The sequence below is a fragment of the Somniosus microcephalus genome, chromosome 14 (assembly GCF_052327205.1).
Source record: "Somniosus microcephalus isolate GS21.2 chromosome 14, FLI_Smic_1.0, whole genome shotgun sequence".
Lineage (NCBI taxonomy): Eukaryota > Metazoa > Chordata > Chondrichthyes > Squaliformes > Somniosidae > Somniosus > Somniosus microcephalus.
The window spans coordinates 122,220,188-122,235,617 of NC_141000.1; the positions used below are offsets into that span (position 1 = coordinate 122,220,188).

The 15,430-nt window shown below is 45.1% G+C and overlaps 1 pseudogene; it reads right to left on the minus strand.

The window, feature by feature from the left end:
• The window catches only part of LOC147107883 (E3 ubiquitin/ISG15 ligase TRIM25-like), a 66,496-nt pseudogene extending 51,464 nt beyond the window's left edge, over positions 1 to 15,032 (minus strand).
• Positions 15,033 to 15,430: the final 398 nt, after the last annotated feature.

Genomic DNA, 15,430 nt, shown 5'->3' on the forward strand with positions numbered 1-15,430 from the left:
GATGCCCTGAGAACCCCTGAGGTACGGTAACATAGTGATTATGGTAGTGGACTAGTAATCAAGAGGCCTGGAGGCATGAGTTCACATCACCACTACGGCACCTGGGAATTTAAATTCAATTAATTAAATATATCTGGAATTTAAAAAAACGCTAGTATCATAATGGTGACCATCAAACTAACAGATTGTCATAAAAACCCATCTGGTTCACTAATGTCCTTTAGGGAAGGAAACCTGCCGTCCTTACCCAGTCTGGCCTATATATGACTTCAGATCCACAGCAATATGATTGCTGGTAGAATAGTTAAGGGAGAACCAGTGGATGTGGTGTATTTGGTCTTTCAGAAGGCTTTCGATAAGGTGCCGCATAAGAGATTAAGGTGTAAAGTTAAGGCACATGGGATTGGGGGTAAGGTACTGTCTTGGATAGAGAACTGGTTGGCAGACAGGAAGCAAAGAGTTGGAATAAACGGGTCTTTTTCCGAGTGGCAGGCAGTGACTAGTGGGGTACTGCAGGGATCGGTGCTAGGACCCCAGTTATTCACAATATATATTAATGATCTAGACGAGGGAACTAGATGTAATATCTCCAAGTTTGCAGATGACACAAAGCTGGGTGGGCGTGTGTGCTGTGAGGAGGATGCAGAGAAACTCCAGTATGATTTGGACAGGTTGGGTAATTGGGCAGATGCATGGCAGATGCAGTATAATGTGGATAAATGCGAGATTATCCTCTTTGGTGGCAAAAACAGGAAGGCAGATTATTATCTGAACGACAATAGATTGGGAAAAGGGGAAGTGCAATGAGACCTGGGTGTCCTTGTGCACCAGTCGCTGAAGGTAAACATACAGGTGCAGCAGACAGTTAAGAAGGCAAATGGTATGTTGGCCTTCATAGCGAGAGGATTTGCGTACAGGAGCAAGGATGTCTTGCTGCAGTTGTACAGGGCCTTGGTGAGACCACACCTTGAGTATTGTGTGCAGTTTTGGTCGCCTTATCTGAGGAAGGATGTTCTTGCCATGGAGGGAGTGCAGCAAAGATTCACTAGACTGATACCTGGGATGGCAGGAATGACATATGAAGAGAGATTGGGTCGATTGCGCTTGTATTCGCTAGAGTTTAGAAGAATGAGAGGGGATCTCATCAAAACGTATAAAATTCTAACAGGACTAGACAGACTAGATGCTGGAAGGATGTTCCCGATGGTCAGGGAGTCCAGAACCAGGGGTCACAGTCTAAGGATAAGGGGTAAGCCATTTAGGACTGAGATGAGGAGGAATTTCTTCACCCAGAGAGTGGTGAAACTGTGGAATTCTCTACCACAGAAGGCCGTTGAGGCCAATTCATTAAATATATTCAAGAAGGAGTTGGATATATTTCTTAAGGCTAAAGGGATCAAGGGATATGGGGAGAAAGCAGGGACAGGGTACTGAATTTGGATGATCAGCCATGATCTCATTAAATGGTGGAACAGGCTCGAGGGGCCGAATGGCCTACTCCTGCTCCTATCTTCTATGTTTCTATGATTCTATGGGCTAAAAATTGAGTACCGCCCCGCGGTAACTTCGCCAGGGCGCTAAAAGTAGCGCCCCGGAAAAATTAGCGTCCCCGCACCGGAAATTGAGTGGTTGCGCCCTAAGAGGGAAGCGGGGCGCTACTGGAAGCACCCCGCATCCCTCTTGGGGTGCTGTGAGTCAATATTGCGGCGTTATGTGCCACAGCGTCACACGCTGCAGCACGTCGCACCGCAGTATTGCAGGCCTTCCTCCCCTTCTTAAAGGGGAGGGGCCTTGTGCAGCACGACCTAGGGCCCAGCTGGGCCCCTGGGGATCGGGAGTGCAGGCAAAAGAGCCCGGCACTCAAGAGAAGTGCCGGGCTCTTGGAGCGCAGCCAGCACTCCGCGGCGAGGGCGTTTCAGGAGGTCTGGGACGGGAGCGCAGGCAAGTGCTGGCAGGCAGACAGCAACAAAAATGGCCGCCCTGCACCTCGCCTTTAAATTGCGCCTCCCCGGCCGCAGGTACGCCCCCCCAGTGCCACGCCCGGGCGCTAGTTGCGTTGCGTCCTGTTAGCACCCTCTTAAGGCGCTAACGGAAGGCGCAACCAACTGACTTTTTCCCCCTATGACTCTTAACTGCCCTCTGAAATGGTCTAGTGAGCCACCACCTTCTTGAGGGCAATTAAGGATGGCCAATAAATGCCGGCATTGCTGGCGACATCCACATCCCATGAATGAATTTTTAAAAACCAGGCACTGTATATAGGTGTAGGGCAGTTTGTTTTGTACAAGCTGAGAATCACAGTTGGATAGAACAGACTGGCATATTCCCAGTTTTCTTCTGCATTAAAGCTGAATCCCAGGACAGGGATGCTAAAGTACAAAATGACAGAAACAGGAAGAAGCCGTGTAAAACCACACTGACACCCACACATTTCTGTATCAGGCTTCAGGTGAAGATTGAAACCCCAAGAGCAAGGGTTTCGTAATGTGATACAAACCCCTGGAGCGTATCACAGCCTTGTATCACACTCCCAGCAGCCTGCTGTTCCCTGTATATACAAAGGATGTTTAGTTTATTTTCTGAACACTTGCAAATCTCTAACAGGACCAACCTGATCAATAAAGACAGAAAATGCTGGAAAAACTCAGCGGGTCAGGCAGCATCTGTGGAGAGAGAAACGCTTCAGCTCGATGACCCTTCTGACGATGCAGATGCTGCCTGACCCGCTGAGTGTTTCCAGCATTTTCTGTTTTTATTTCAGATTTCCAGCACCCGCAATATTTCGCTTCTGAATAATAAGGACTGATTTTGAGGTGGGTATTTACCCAGCTTAGAGGGAAATCACATGATGCAATTGTCTCTACCTTTATTTCAGCTTCTGATTTCTCCAAGTCTTGCTGTTTGATGGAACAACTCTGCTGAACTCTCCAAAGGTTCTCAACTTCACTCTTCAATTCTTCCTATGAAGACAATTGAAATATTTCAAATTAAGATTCTAAACAGGAATATAAAAAGAAAACGATTCAGTCCCAGCTGGGTGTGAACAGTAAGTGGCTCAGGAGATGGTCAGTTTCATAGAGTCACAGAGTCATAGAGCAGTCCCTGCCCGCATGCAACAAGACCTGGACGACGTTCAGGCTTAGGCTGATAAGTGGCAGGTAAAATTCGCGCCACAGAAGTGCCAGGCAATGACTTTCTCCAACAAGCGAGAGTCTAACCACCGCCCCTTGACATTCAATGGTATTACCATCGCCGAATCCCCCACCATCAACATCCTGGGGGTCACCATTGACCAGAAACTGAACTGGACCAGCCACATAAATACTGTGGCAACAAGAGCAGGTCAGAGGCTGGGTATTCTGTGGCGAGTGTCTCACCTCCTGACTCCCCAAAACCTTTCTACCAACTCCAAGGCACAAGTCAGGAGTGTGATGGAATACTCTCCACTTGCCTGGATGAGTGCAGCTCCAACAACACTCAGGAAGCTCAACACCATCCAGGACAAAGCAGCCCGCTTGATTGGCACACCCTCGACCAACTTAAACATCCACTCCCTCCACCACCGGCGTACCGTGGCTGCAGTGTGTACCATCTACAAGATGCACTTCAGCAACTCGCCAAGGCTTCTTCGGCAGCACCTCCCAAACCCGTGACTTCTTCCACCTAGAAGGACATGGGCAGCATAGAAACATAGAAACATAGAAGGTAGGAGCAGGAGTAAGCCATTTGGCCCCTCGAGCCTGCTCCGCCATTCAATGAGATCATGGCTGATCATCCAAATTCAGTACCCTGTTCCTGCAGACGCATGGGAACACCACCACCTCCAAGTACCCCTCCAAGTCACACACCATCCTGACTTAGAAGTATATCGCCGATCCTTCATCGTCACTAGGTCAAAATCATGGAACTCCCTCCCTAACAGCACTGTGGGAGTACCTTCACCACACGGACTGCAGCGGTTCAAGAAGGCGGCTCACCACCACCTTCTCAAAGGCAATTAGGGATGGGCAATAAATGCTGGCCTTGCCAGCGATGCCCACATCCCATAAAAACAAATTAAAAAAAAAAATCATAACAGCACAGATTGAGGCCACTCGGCCCATCGAGTCCATGCCAGCTCTCTGTGGAGCAATCCAGTCAGTCCCATTCCCCCCGCTATGTCCGCGTAGCCCTGCAAGTTTATTCCCCTCAAGTGCCTATCCAGTTGCCCTGTGAAAACATTGAGTGTCTCCGTTTCCACCACTTCCGTCGGCAGCAAGTTCAAGGTCCTCGCGGCGTAAAAACGTTTTTCCTCACATCCCCCCTGTATCTCTTGCCCAAAACCTTAAATCTGTGTCCCCTAGTCCTTGTAGGATCAGCTAGTGGGAACAGCCTTTCCCCGTCTAGCCTATCCAAACCCGTCATAACCTTGTACACATCTATTAAATCATCCCTCAACCTCCTTTGCTCTAATGAAAACAAATCCAGACTCTCCAACCTGTCCTTGTAGCTAAGATCCCCCATCCCTGGAACCATTCTGGTAAATCTCCCCTGCACCCTCTCAAGGACCTTTTCATCCTTAAGTGTGGTGACCAGAACTGGACACAATACTCCAGTTGTGCCTTCTTGAACTGCTGCAGTCCGTGTGGTGAAGGTGCTCCCACAGTGCTGTTAGGGAGGGAGTTCCAGGATTTTGACCCAGCGACGATGAAGAATCGGTGATATACTTCTAAGTCAGGATGGCGTGTGACTTGGAGGGGAACTTGGAGGTGGTGGTGTTCCCATGCGCCTGCTGCCCTTGTCCTTCTAGGTGGAAGAGGTTGCGGGTTTCGGAGGTGCTGCTGAAGAAGCCTTGGCGAGTTGCTGCAGTGCATCTTGTAGATGGTACACACTGCAGCCACGGTATGCCAGTGGTGGAGGTAGTGAATGCTTAAGGTGGTGGATGGGGTGCCAATCAAGTGGGCTGCTTTGTCCTGGATGGTGTCGAGCTTCTTGAGAGTTGTTGGAGCTGCACTCATCCAGGCAAGTGGAGAGTATTCCATCACACTCCTTACTTGTGCCTTGTAGATGGTGGAAAGGCTTTGGGGAGTCAGGAGGTGAGACACTCGCCGCAGAATATCCAGCCTCTGACCTGCTCTTGTTGCCACTGTAGTGTATGTACCTTTAAGAGGAACTATGTTTTTTTGAAGCCCCTGTGTACTGTAGTACCGGTAGTGACCACTCAGGTATATAAGCCTGTATAGCGTCTTGTATAGTTAGTTCACCTCCAGACTTTGTTCAGTAAACACTTGTTAAATCAACTCCTGCATTCCGTGTCTCCATTAACACACGGATTCAACAGTGGCGACGAGTTAGAAACGAACTTACCTGCAATTCGGCAGCACCTCAAGGAGATCGATTCCTCAGACGAAGGTCAAAGAAAAAAAAATACTGTGGTTTCACCAGCTAAACGGGCTGGTGGCAGGTAGTGCACTGATCCTTCCTGGGCAGCGGGCTGGGGCTCGATCGGGTGGCTCTGCAGCGGGGCCGGGCAGCGAGTCGGAAAGCAGAAGCAAACAGAGACAGAGGGTGGAGCACTCAGGAGACGGCCGGCGCTGCAAAGCAGGTCGGCGTTCGGACCGAGCAGAGGGAGGGGAAAGTCCCAGAGGGTCCGACGGGAACGATTCTCCAAGTGACGGAGAAATTGTTAAAATATATGTGTAAATAAAAAAAATTTTAAAAAATAGAAATACCGCAAAAAGCTGCAGGTCGCAACAGGAACCGCGGAGAACAGCGTTGGCAGCAGCGGCAGTGGCGGGAAAGCACGGGAGGCGCCATCTTGACTCGGCAGGGAAGAAGGAAAAGCGCGGGAGGCGCCATTTTTGATTTTCAGGATGCCTAAGACTGGCAATATTATTGCTTTCGATAGTGATATAGAGGCTTGGACCACATATGTGGAAAGAGTGGAGGTATATTGCAAGGCGAATGAAGTAGCGGATGATAAAAAGGCATCGGTACTTCTAAATCTGATGGGCGCAAGGACATACGGGCTGTTACGAAACTTGATCACTCCAGCCAAACCGAAGGACAAGAATTTTAAGGAGATTGTTGATACCCTACAGGAGCACTTAAACCCAACACCGCTGCTGATAGCGGAACGATTCAAATTCTTCTGGAGGAATCAGCACAAGAATAAAAGTAACGCTGATTACCTCACCGAATTACGAAAGCTGTCAAAGCACTGCCAATTTGGGGCAGGACTGGCAGATTCTCTACGAGACAAATTCGTCTGCGGTCTCCTAAGCGAAAGAACACAGAAAAGACTACTTTCTGAGAAAGATTTGACACTGGACAAGGCTTTCAGTGTGGCTGTATCATACGAAGCAGCTGCAAGAGGAGCTGCAGAGCTACAGCAAAAGCCATAGGACTTCGGCACCCATGAAATGACACGGGGTTTCGAGAGATGTTACCGCTGCGGCAGATCCACCCATGACCAGAGGGACTGCTGGTTCAAGGACAAAGCATGCAGGCAATGCGGAAAGATGGGGCACATTGCACGTGTATGCAGATCTGGAAAAAAAATCCACTGACAGTAAAAAGGTCAATAAGGAAAAGTACAGAAAGGTACAAATGATGACGGACAGTAGCTCCGAAGACCAGAAGAGCGATAGCGACTCCGGAAACAAGAGACTAAGCTGTCTCAAATTACATAATGTAATTGCCAAAGAAGATTACCAGACCATTTGGGTTACCCTCACGATAGCGGGGTCCCCAGTTAAAATGGAGCTAGATACAGGATCAGCTCTGACCGTCATAAGTCGATAGGATTACGAGCGGCTATTTCCGCATATACCTTTGAAAGACACATCCATTATCTTGAACACATATACGGGGCAGAAAGTATACCCCAGAGGGAAAATAAGGGTGCCTGTTGTATACAACGGCAAGGAAATACAGAAGTTGTATTTATACGTCCTGCAAGATGGTGGTCCACCGTTGTTGGGATGTGAATGGATCAGAAAGATACGTTTAGACTGGCACTCCATTCAGCCACTGACGGTGACCAGTAAGAAAAAAAATGATGATGACGTCATACCTGGACGATTAAAAGAAATCTTGGCTAACGCCAAAGAAGTGTTTCAACAGGAACTAGGAACCCTGAAAGGCGCCACCGCCTCAATAAAAGAGGAAGATGCGGCAATTCCCAAGTTTTTTAAGGCAAGGCCGGTGCCATACGCAATTCGTCCAGCAGTTGAGGCAGAGCTGGAGAATTTGGAAAAAGCAGGCGAGTTATCCAAGGTAGATTGGAGCGAGTGGGCAACACCCATCGTCCCGGTCATGAAGAAAACGTTGAATAATGATAAATCTGAAGAACAGAGAAAAATTCGCATCTGTGGGGACTTCAAGGTGACTGTAAACCCAGTTCTTCACACGGTACAGTATCCTCTTCCGAGGATAGAAGATATTTTCGCCTCACTATCCGGAGGGAAACGTTTCACCAAAATTGACTTGGCACAGGCATATCTACAGATGGAGGTTGAGGAGGCCTCTAAAAAGTATCTCACGATAAACACGCACAAAGGCCTGTACCAGTACAATCGACTGGTTTTCGGAGTAGCATCAGCTCCAGCTATCTGGCAAAGAGCTATGGGGCAAGTCCTGCAAGGGATTCCGGGGACTCAATGCTACCTAGACGACATCCTTGTAACAGGAGAAAACGACAACGAGCACCTTGCCAATTTGCAGCAGGTGCTCACGAGGCTGAGTGAACGAGGCCTACGAGCAAATCGCCCCAAGTGCGAATTTTTCCAGAAACAAATATCATATTGTGGCCATGTCATTAACGAAGAAGGGTTGCATAAGTCACCTGAAAAAATTGAAGCGGTCGTAAAAGCCCCCACGCCTGAAAATGTCTCACAATTAAGGTCGTTCCTGGGATTAATAAATTACTATCATAAATTTTTACCGAACTTGTCAACGGTTCTGCAACCTCTTAACGCACTGCTACAAACGGGAGTAATTTGGAAACGGAGCGAAGGCATTGGAGAAAGCATAATAAGGCGCCATGCTGACCAGATCATAGAGTCATCCGAAAAGTGACAACCTACACCACAACTCTATACGCCTAGTGATGAAGCAGAGATACCCATAGTATCTACCTCCGATCTGGTGATACTGGAACCAGATGAACCCGACACTGGCATTTAAGCCGAATCGGCCTTGCCAAAAGAACATACTACACCACCGAGTCGTTATCCGGACCGAGTCAGGAAGCCTCCAGAGAGACTGAATTTGTAATGAATTAACTTCAGCAAATGTGTAGATTATTGTTCTTGTAAAAATTTTATTTCATGATTACTTAAAATGTTATGTACTATTTATCTAAAAGGGGAGGAATTGTAGTGTATGTACCTTTAAGAGGAACTATGTTTTTTTGAAGCCCCTGTGTACTGTAGTACCGGTAGTGACCACTCGGGTATATAAGCCTATATAGCGTCTTGTATAGTTAGTTCACCTCCAGACTTTGTTCAGTAAACACTTGTTAAATCAACTCCTGCATTCTGTGTCTCCATTAACACACGGATTCAACCAGTTAAGTTTCTGGTCAATGGTGACCCCCAGGATGTTGATGGTGGGAGATTCGGTGATGGTAATACCATTGAATGTCAAGGGGCGGTGTTTAGACTCTCGCTTGCTGGAGATAGTCATTGCCTGGCACTTCTGTGGCGTGAATGTTACTTGCCACTTATCAGCCCAAGCCTGAACGTCGTCCAGGTCTTGTTGCATGTGGGCATGGACTGCTTCATTATCTGAGGAGTTGTGAATGGCACTGAACACTGTGCAGTCATCAGCGAACATCCCCATTTCTGACCTTATGTTGGAGGGAAGGTTATTGATAAAGCAGCTGAAGATGGTTGGGCCAAGGACACTGTCCTGAGGAACTCCTGCAGCAATGTACTGGGGCTGTGATGATTGACCTTCAATCACCACAACCATCTTCCTTTGTGCTAGGTATGACTCCAGCCAGTGGAGCGTTTTCCCCCCCGATTCCCATTGACTTCAGTTTTACTAGGGCTCCTTGATGCCACACTCAGTCAAATGCTGCCTTGATGTCAAGGGCAATCACTCTCACCTCACCTCTGGAATTCAGCTCCTTTGTTCATGTTTGGACCAAGGCTGTAATAAGGTCGGGAGCCAAGTGGTCTTGGCGGAACCCAAACTGGGCATCAGTGAGCAGGTTATTGGTGAGTAAGTGTTGCTTGATAGCACTGTCGATGACACCTTCCATCACTTTGCTGATGATTGAGAGTAGACTGATGGGGCAGTAATTGGCTGTGGTGATTATTCCTTGTTTAGTAAAAGTATTGTGATTGGTTGTTTGTTAACTGCCTTGGGATATATGTTGTAATCTCATTGGTAGTTGATGATCACATGATGTGTTGTGGCCACCTTAAATTCAGTTCTTTTCCAGCTTTGGTTGGGACTGGATGTGGGAAGATGTGCTGCAGATTTTAAAGTTAATAAAGCCTAGCTTTGGAAGGCAAATCTATTCTTTATTTCAATTTATTAACTTTATGTTAGAATGGAGCGATATCTTCAACCAGAACGATTCAAGGCTGACCCCAATTCTGCTGGAGTGGATGATAAATGGAAACATTGGTATTGTACATTTAAAAACTTTTTGGGCGTGTTGGATCAAGAGTCGCTGAATATGCTTATCAACTACATTGCTCCGGATGTATATAAATATATTTTGGACTGTAAAACTTATGAAGTGGCTATTTCTACATTGGAAAAGATTTTTGTTAAACCAAAGAATGAGGTATTTGCACGTCACCTTCTATCTGCCCGTAGGCAGCAGGTGGGAGAATCTTTGGATACTTATTTACAAGCACTTCGGTGCCTTAGTGTTAACTGTAATTATAAGGCCGTGACGGCTGAAGAATATAAGGAAGAATCGGTACGGGATGCTTTTATTAATGGATTACTGTCTAGATCAATTCGTCAGTGGTTGTTAGAAAATAAGACTTTGGATCTTAAAAGTGCTTTTGAGCAAGCTTCTACATTGGATGTGGCTCAGAGAAGTTCGGATTCTTATGCTCTTTTTAATCGGCCTGCGACTATGGTTTCGGCAGTTTCGGATGAAAAGGAATTATGTTGACTTAATGGGAGTGGTTTACTAGATTCTGAAACAGTTTCTACTTCGGCGGCTGTTGCCTCTAGGATTCAGAAGTGTTATTTTTGTAGGAATATCCGGCACCCTCGTCTGAAGTGTCCTGCTCGGGAGGCTGTGTGTAGTAAATGTGGCAAGAGAGGTCATTATGCACGTGTGTGCAAATCATCAGGTTCAATTACCTCCTCCTCTCCTGGTGTGGGAGGGCCCTCCTCCACTACCTCCTCTGTGACTATTCAGCCTTTAGATAGGGCGTTTATTGCATCAATTTCTGCTGCATTTGCTCATGGCCTAAACAAAGCTATAGTTACGGCTCAAGTTAATGGGTTGGAAGTGAAGGCCCTTATAGATACAGGCAGTACTGAGAGTTTTATAAGTCTTCAGTTTGCGAAGGAGAAGCATTTGAAAATTTCGCCTGTTACGCATCAGGTGTGTATGGCTCAGACGACCCTTACTTCACAAATAGCTGGTTGTTGCTTTGTGAAAATGATTCTTCTAGGTAATACGTATACTGATATACGCCTATCTGTTTTGCCTAATCTCTGTGCGGATATTTTGATTGGACATGATGTGCTTCAGTTACACGAGTCTCTTAGTCTTTCATTTGGAGGGACTAAGCCACCTTTATCTATTTGTGGATTAACCTCTTTATCTATTTCTCCATTATCACTTTTTTCCAATTGGATGTCGGATTGTAAGCCAATTGCTACCAAGTCAAGAAGATATAGTAGTCAGGATAGAGAATTTATTAATTCTGAAGTTCAACGTCTCTTATTGGAAGGAATCATTGAACCTAGTTGTTCGCCTTGGCGAGCATAGGTAGTTGTCACGACTAACGAGAGACACAAGAAACGAATGGTGATAGACTATTCCCAAACTATTAATAGGTATACTCAATTAGATGCGTACCCTTTGCCTAAGATTGATGAGCTTATCAACAAAGTATCTCAGTATAAGGTTTTTAGCACTATTGATTTAAAGAGTGCTTATCATCAGATTCCTATTGTTAAGAAGGATCAACCATATACGGCCTTTGAGGCTGGTGGAAAGCTGTATCAGTTTTGCCGAATGCCATTTGGTGTTACTAATGGTGTTGCTTGTTTTCAACGGGCAATGGATGCTTTTATAAGTGATAACTCCCTCTCTGACACCTTTTCATACTTAGATGACATCACAGTGTGTGGCAAATCAAGGGTGGAGCATGATTCTAATTTAAAAAGATTCCTTCAAGCTGCGGAAAAAGTTGGTTTAACTTTTAACAAAGAGAAATGTATCTTTTCGACTACTGAGGTAAATCTATTGGGGTACATTATCTCGGGAAACAAGATTAAACCAGATCCAGAACGTCTGCGACCATTGATTGATTTACCTTGTCCTACTAATTCTAAGGCTTTGCAACGAGTTGTTGGACTGTTTTCTTATTATTCTAATTGGATTGCAAATTTTTCACGGAAGATCCGGCCTCTTATTCGGGTTATGACATATCCTCTATCATGGGAGGCCAGGACATGTTTTGAGAATTTTAAAAAGGATATTTTAGGAGCAGTTGTGCATTCTATTGATGAGCAGGTTCCCTTTGTGATCGAGACGGATGCTTCGGATTTTGCAATTGGGGCTACTCTGAACCAAAATGGAAGACCTGTGGCCTTTTTCTTACGTACTTTGAACAATAGTGAAAAAAGACATTCTTCAATAGAGAAAGAGGCATACGCAATAGTAGAAGCATTGCGTAAATGGAGACATTATTTATCGGGGCGACATTTCACGTTGGTACCTGATCAAAAATCTGTGTCCTTTATGTTTGATGTTAAACATTTTGGAAAGATCAAAAATGATAAAATAATGAGATGGAGGATTGAGTTGGCATGTTACCATTTTGACACAGTTTATCGTCCGGGGAAGGATAATGTTGCTGCTGATGCACTGTCGAGGGCTTATTGTTCTGTGATTCACGGAGATACGCTTATTAATCTTCACAATGCCTTATGTCATCCTGGGGTTACGAGGATGATACACTTTGTACGCAGTAAGAACTTGCCTTTTTCAGTTGAAGACGTCAAGCGGATGACTTCATCATGTTCTACCTGTGCTCGGTGTAAACCGAATTTCTTTAAGCCTCAACGAGCTCATCTTATAAAGGCTACTTCTCCTTTTGAACGTTTGAGCGTTGATTTTAAGGGGCCTCTTCCTTCAACTACTCAAAACCGATATATATTTACTGTTGTGGATGAGTTTTCAAGGTTCCCTTTTGCTTTTCCTTGTGCAGATGTATCAGCTGCTACAGTTATTAAATGTCTGACTCAACTTTTTGTCATCTTTGGGATGCCTGCGTATATCCATTCGGATCAGGGAAGTTCTTTTATGTCTTCCCAGTTGAAGGAATACCTTCAGAGTCGGGGAATTTCTACTAGTAGACCTACCCCGTATAATCCCCAGGGTAATGGACAGTGCGAACGATACAATGGGGTGATCTGGAAGGCAGTTATGTTGGCTTTGACATCCCGGAACCTTAAGAATACACAGTGGGAAATGGTACTGCCTGATGCCCTGCATTCCATTAGATCATTGCTTTCAACGGCTACTAATGTGACCCCCCATGAAAGGCTCTTTAACTATCCGCGGAGATCTACTATGGGATATTCGGTACCTTCATGGCTTACTATGCAGGGACCTGTGCTGCTTCGACGCCATGTTAGATTGTCAAAATATGATCCTTTGGTGGAGGAGGTGGAGCTGTTGGAGGCAAATTCCCAATATGCTCATATTCGATTCCAAGATGGGAAAGAAAGTACTGTTTCAATTAAAGACTTGGCTCCTTGTGGGGGCCAGCCCTCTTCTGAGGATATTAACAATAGTCATGATTCAGATAATGTGGATGCTGTTACAGATACTACGAATATTTCCAATCCGATTGCAGATAATTATACTTCTATTAGTCAGCCCTTGATAGATGTTTATGACCATCCCAGTTTACCTTCTGATGGGATTTCTAATCCGGAAACCGTTGAAAATCGGGATATGGATAGCCTTCCTGCTGAAGATACTTCTGTGCCTTCTGGTGTGGGAGGGCAAGGAATTTCACCAAGGTTAAGAAGGTCGACACGAACAAGATATCCGGTCGACCGATTGAAAATGGACTTATAAATTGATAGTAATGTTTTAAAATTGTTGAAATATTATAGTATATTGTTTTAGTTGAGAGATACTTAATACTTATGTGCAATGTTACTATTTGTTGTTGTTCACTTAGTATTGTGTCATGTGAACAGTTTTATTCTTGTTGTGCATAGTTTTAGTTGTAAATAATTAATTATAAATTGTAAAGGTTATTTAGGTTGGAGTATATTTTAAAAGGAGGGGTGAATGTGGTGATTATTCCTTGTTTAGTAAAAGTATTGTGATTGGTTGTTTGTTAACTGCCTTGGGATATATGTTGTAATCTCATTGGTAGTTGATGATCACATGATGTGTTGTGGCCACCTTAAATTCAGTTCTTTTCCAGCTTTGGTTGGGACTGGATGTGGGAAGATGTGCTGCAGATTTTAAAGTTAATAAAGCCTAGCTTTGGAAGGCAAATCTATTCTTTATTTCATTGGCCGGGTTGGATTTGTCCTGCTTTTTGTGGGCAGCGCATACCTGGGCAGTTTTCCACATTTTTGTATTCAGTCCCTGCTCCCACATAATACAAGGGAGCCTTCTCGCTCTTTTCCATTGAAAATATTCCTTTAAATGCTCTTCAGATGGCAGGTAACCACAGCACTGGTGGTGCAATCGATTGGCTAATCTCCAAAACTCCAACAGTGGGAGTTGCCATGGCAGTAGATGAAGTAAAACGTCCCAAAGTGATTTAGAGGATCGTTATCAGACAAAAATTGACACTGAGCCAAAGAATGAGACGTTTGGGCAGATGATCAAAAGCTTTGTCAGAGGGAGGTTTTAAGGAGCATCTTAAAGGAGGAAAGAGAGGTGCAGAGTTTTAGGGTGGGAATTCCAGAGCTTAGGGCTGTTGGCTGAAGGCACGGCCGCCAATGGTGGGACAAAGGAAGGTGGGAGGTGGGGGATGCACAAGAGACCAGAATTGGAGGAACGCAAATGTTTACAATGTACATCTGGTTGATCCATATCTAAACAAAAAAAAAGCTAGGTTAACATTTCCAGCACTCCGTTTCAAGATTTGGTTTAGATGATGTAACTCACCTTGATTCCCCCGAAGACATTTATAGCATAAAAATTATTTCTGCTCAAAATGATTAAAACAGCATTTGATCAATCCAAGTAACCCCCTAGAAGACTTTGAGATATCATGGGGTCTGGCACAAGAACAGAATTGGAACTTACCTTAATTAAAGCTTCTGCCTGATCAAGGCTCACCATTGTGTGCGATTTGTGTCTGCCTATCATTACACATGAAGCACACACACAGACTCCATCATCTGTACAGAAGAACTCAAGAATCTTCTTATGGTCCGGGCACTTCCTGTGAGTAAGATCGGCCACAGGGTCGACTAGTCCGTGATCTTTGAAGACTTCTTTTATGAAATGCGGCTTCAGATGAATGGAACAAAAGGAGGTTTCGCATTTCAGACAGGTCTTCGCGGCTGCGGATGGACTCTTGATACAGTGATCACAGGTAACGGTGGGAAAGCTCCTCTCCAGACTGGGCTTGGAGTTGAATTTCCTATGACACTGAGGACAGCTGAACCCATCCCGATTGACTGCTTGGGCCCAAAGATCCTCGATACATTTGAGGCAGAAGTTGTGCTGGCAGGGCAATGTGACAGGGTCTTGGTACACCTGGAGACATAGAGCACAGGTCAACTCCTCTTCCAAAGCTCTGGCTTCCATCCTTCTAAACCCGGGAGTAGAGGCTTCATGTAGCACAGCGGAGAGTGTACAAACAAAGCAGGGAGTGTAATTCCTGAATAAACACTGCTCAGAGGGAGTGCAGGTATTTGATCAGTTTCAGGATTTGCTGTCACTGCAGGTTAACCCTCTGCATACTGCCACACCAGCTCAGCAACAGAAGTACGGATTCCAGTTTCACAGTTTAGACCCAGAATGTTGGTAATTATTCACTATTTCCTTAATTCAGTTTTACAATATTCAACTTTAGAAACTGTACACACAGTTACCTTTAAGGAAGGAATGTCGATTTTTTTTTTAAAATGACAAGAACTTCCAATATTCAAAGTGATGATAGGTTGATGTTGTTACAAATGGCTCTCTTTGGATTTAATGACCATCACTAATCAGAACAGACAGGGACAATTATTTTTTTAATTAAGTGGGCACTGTCTT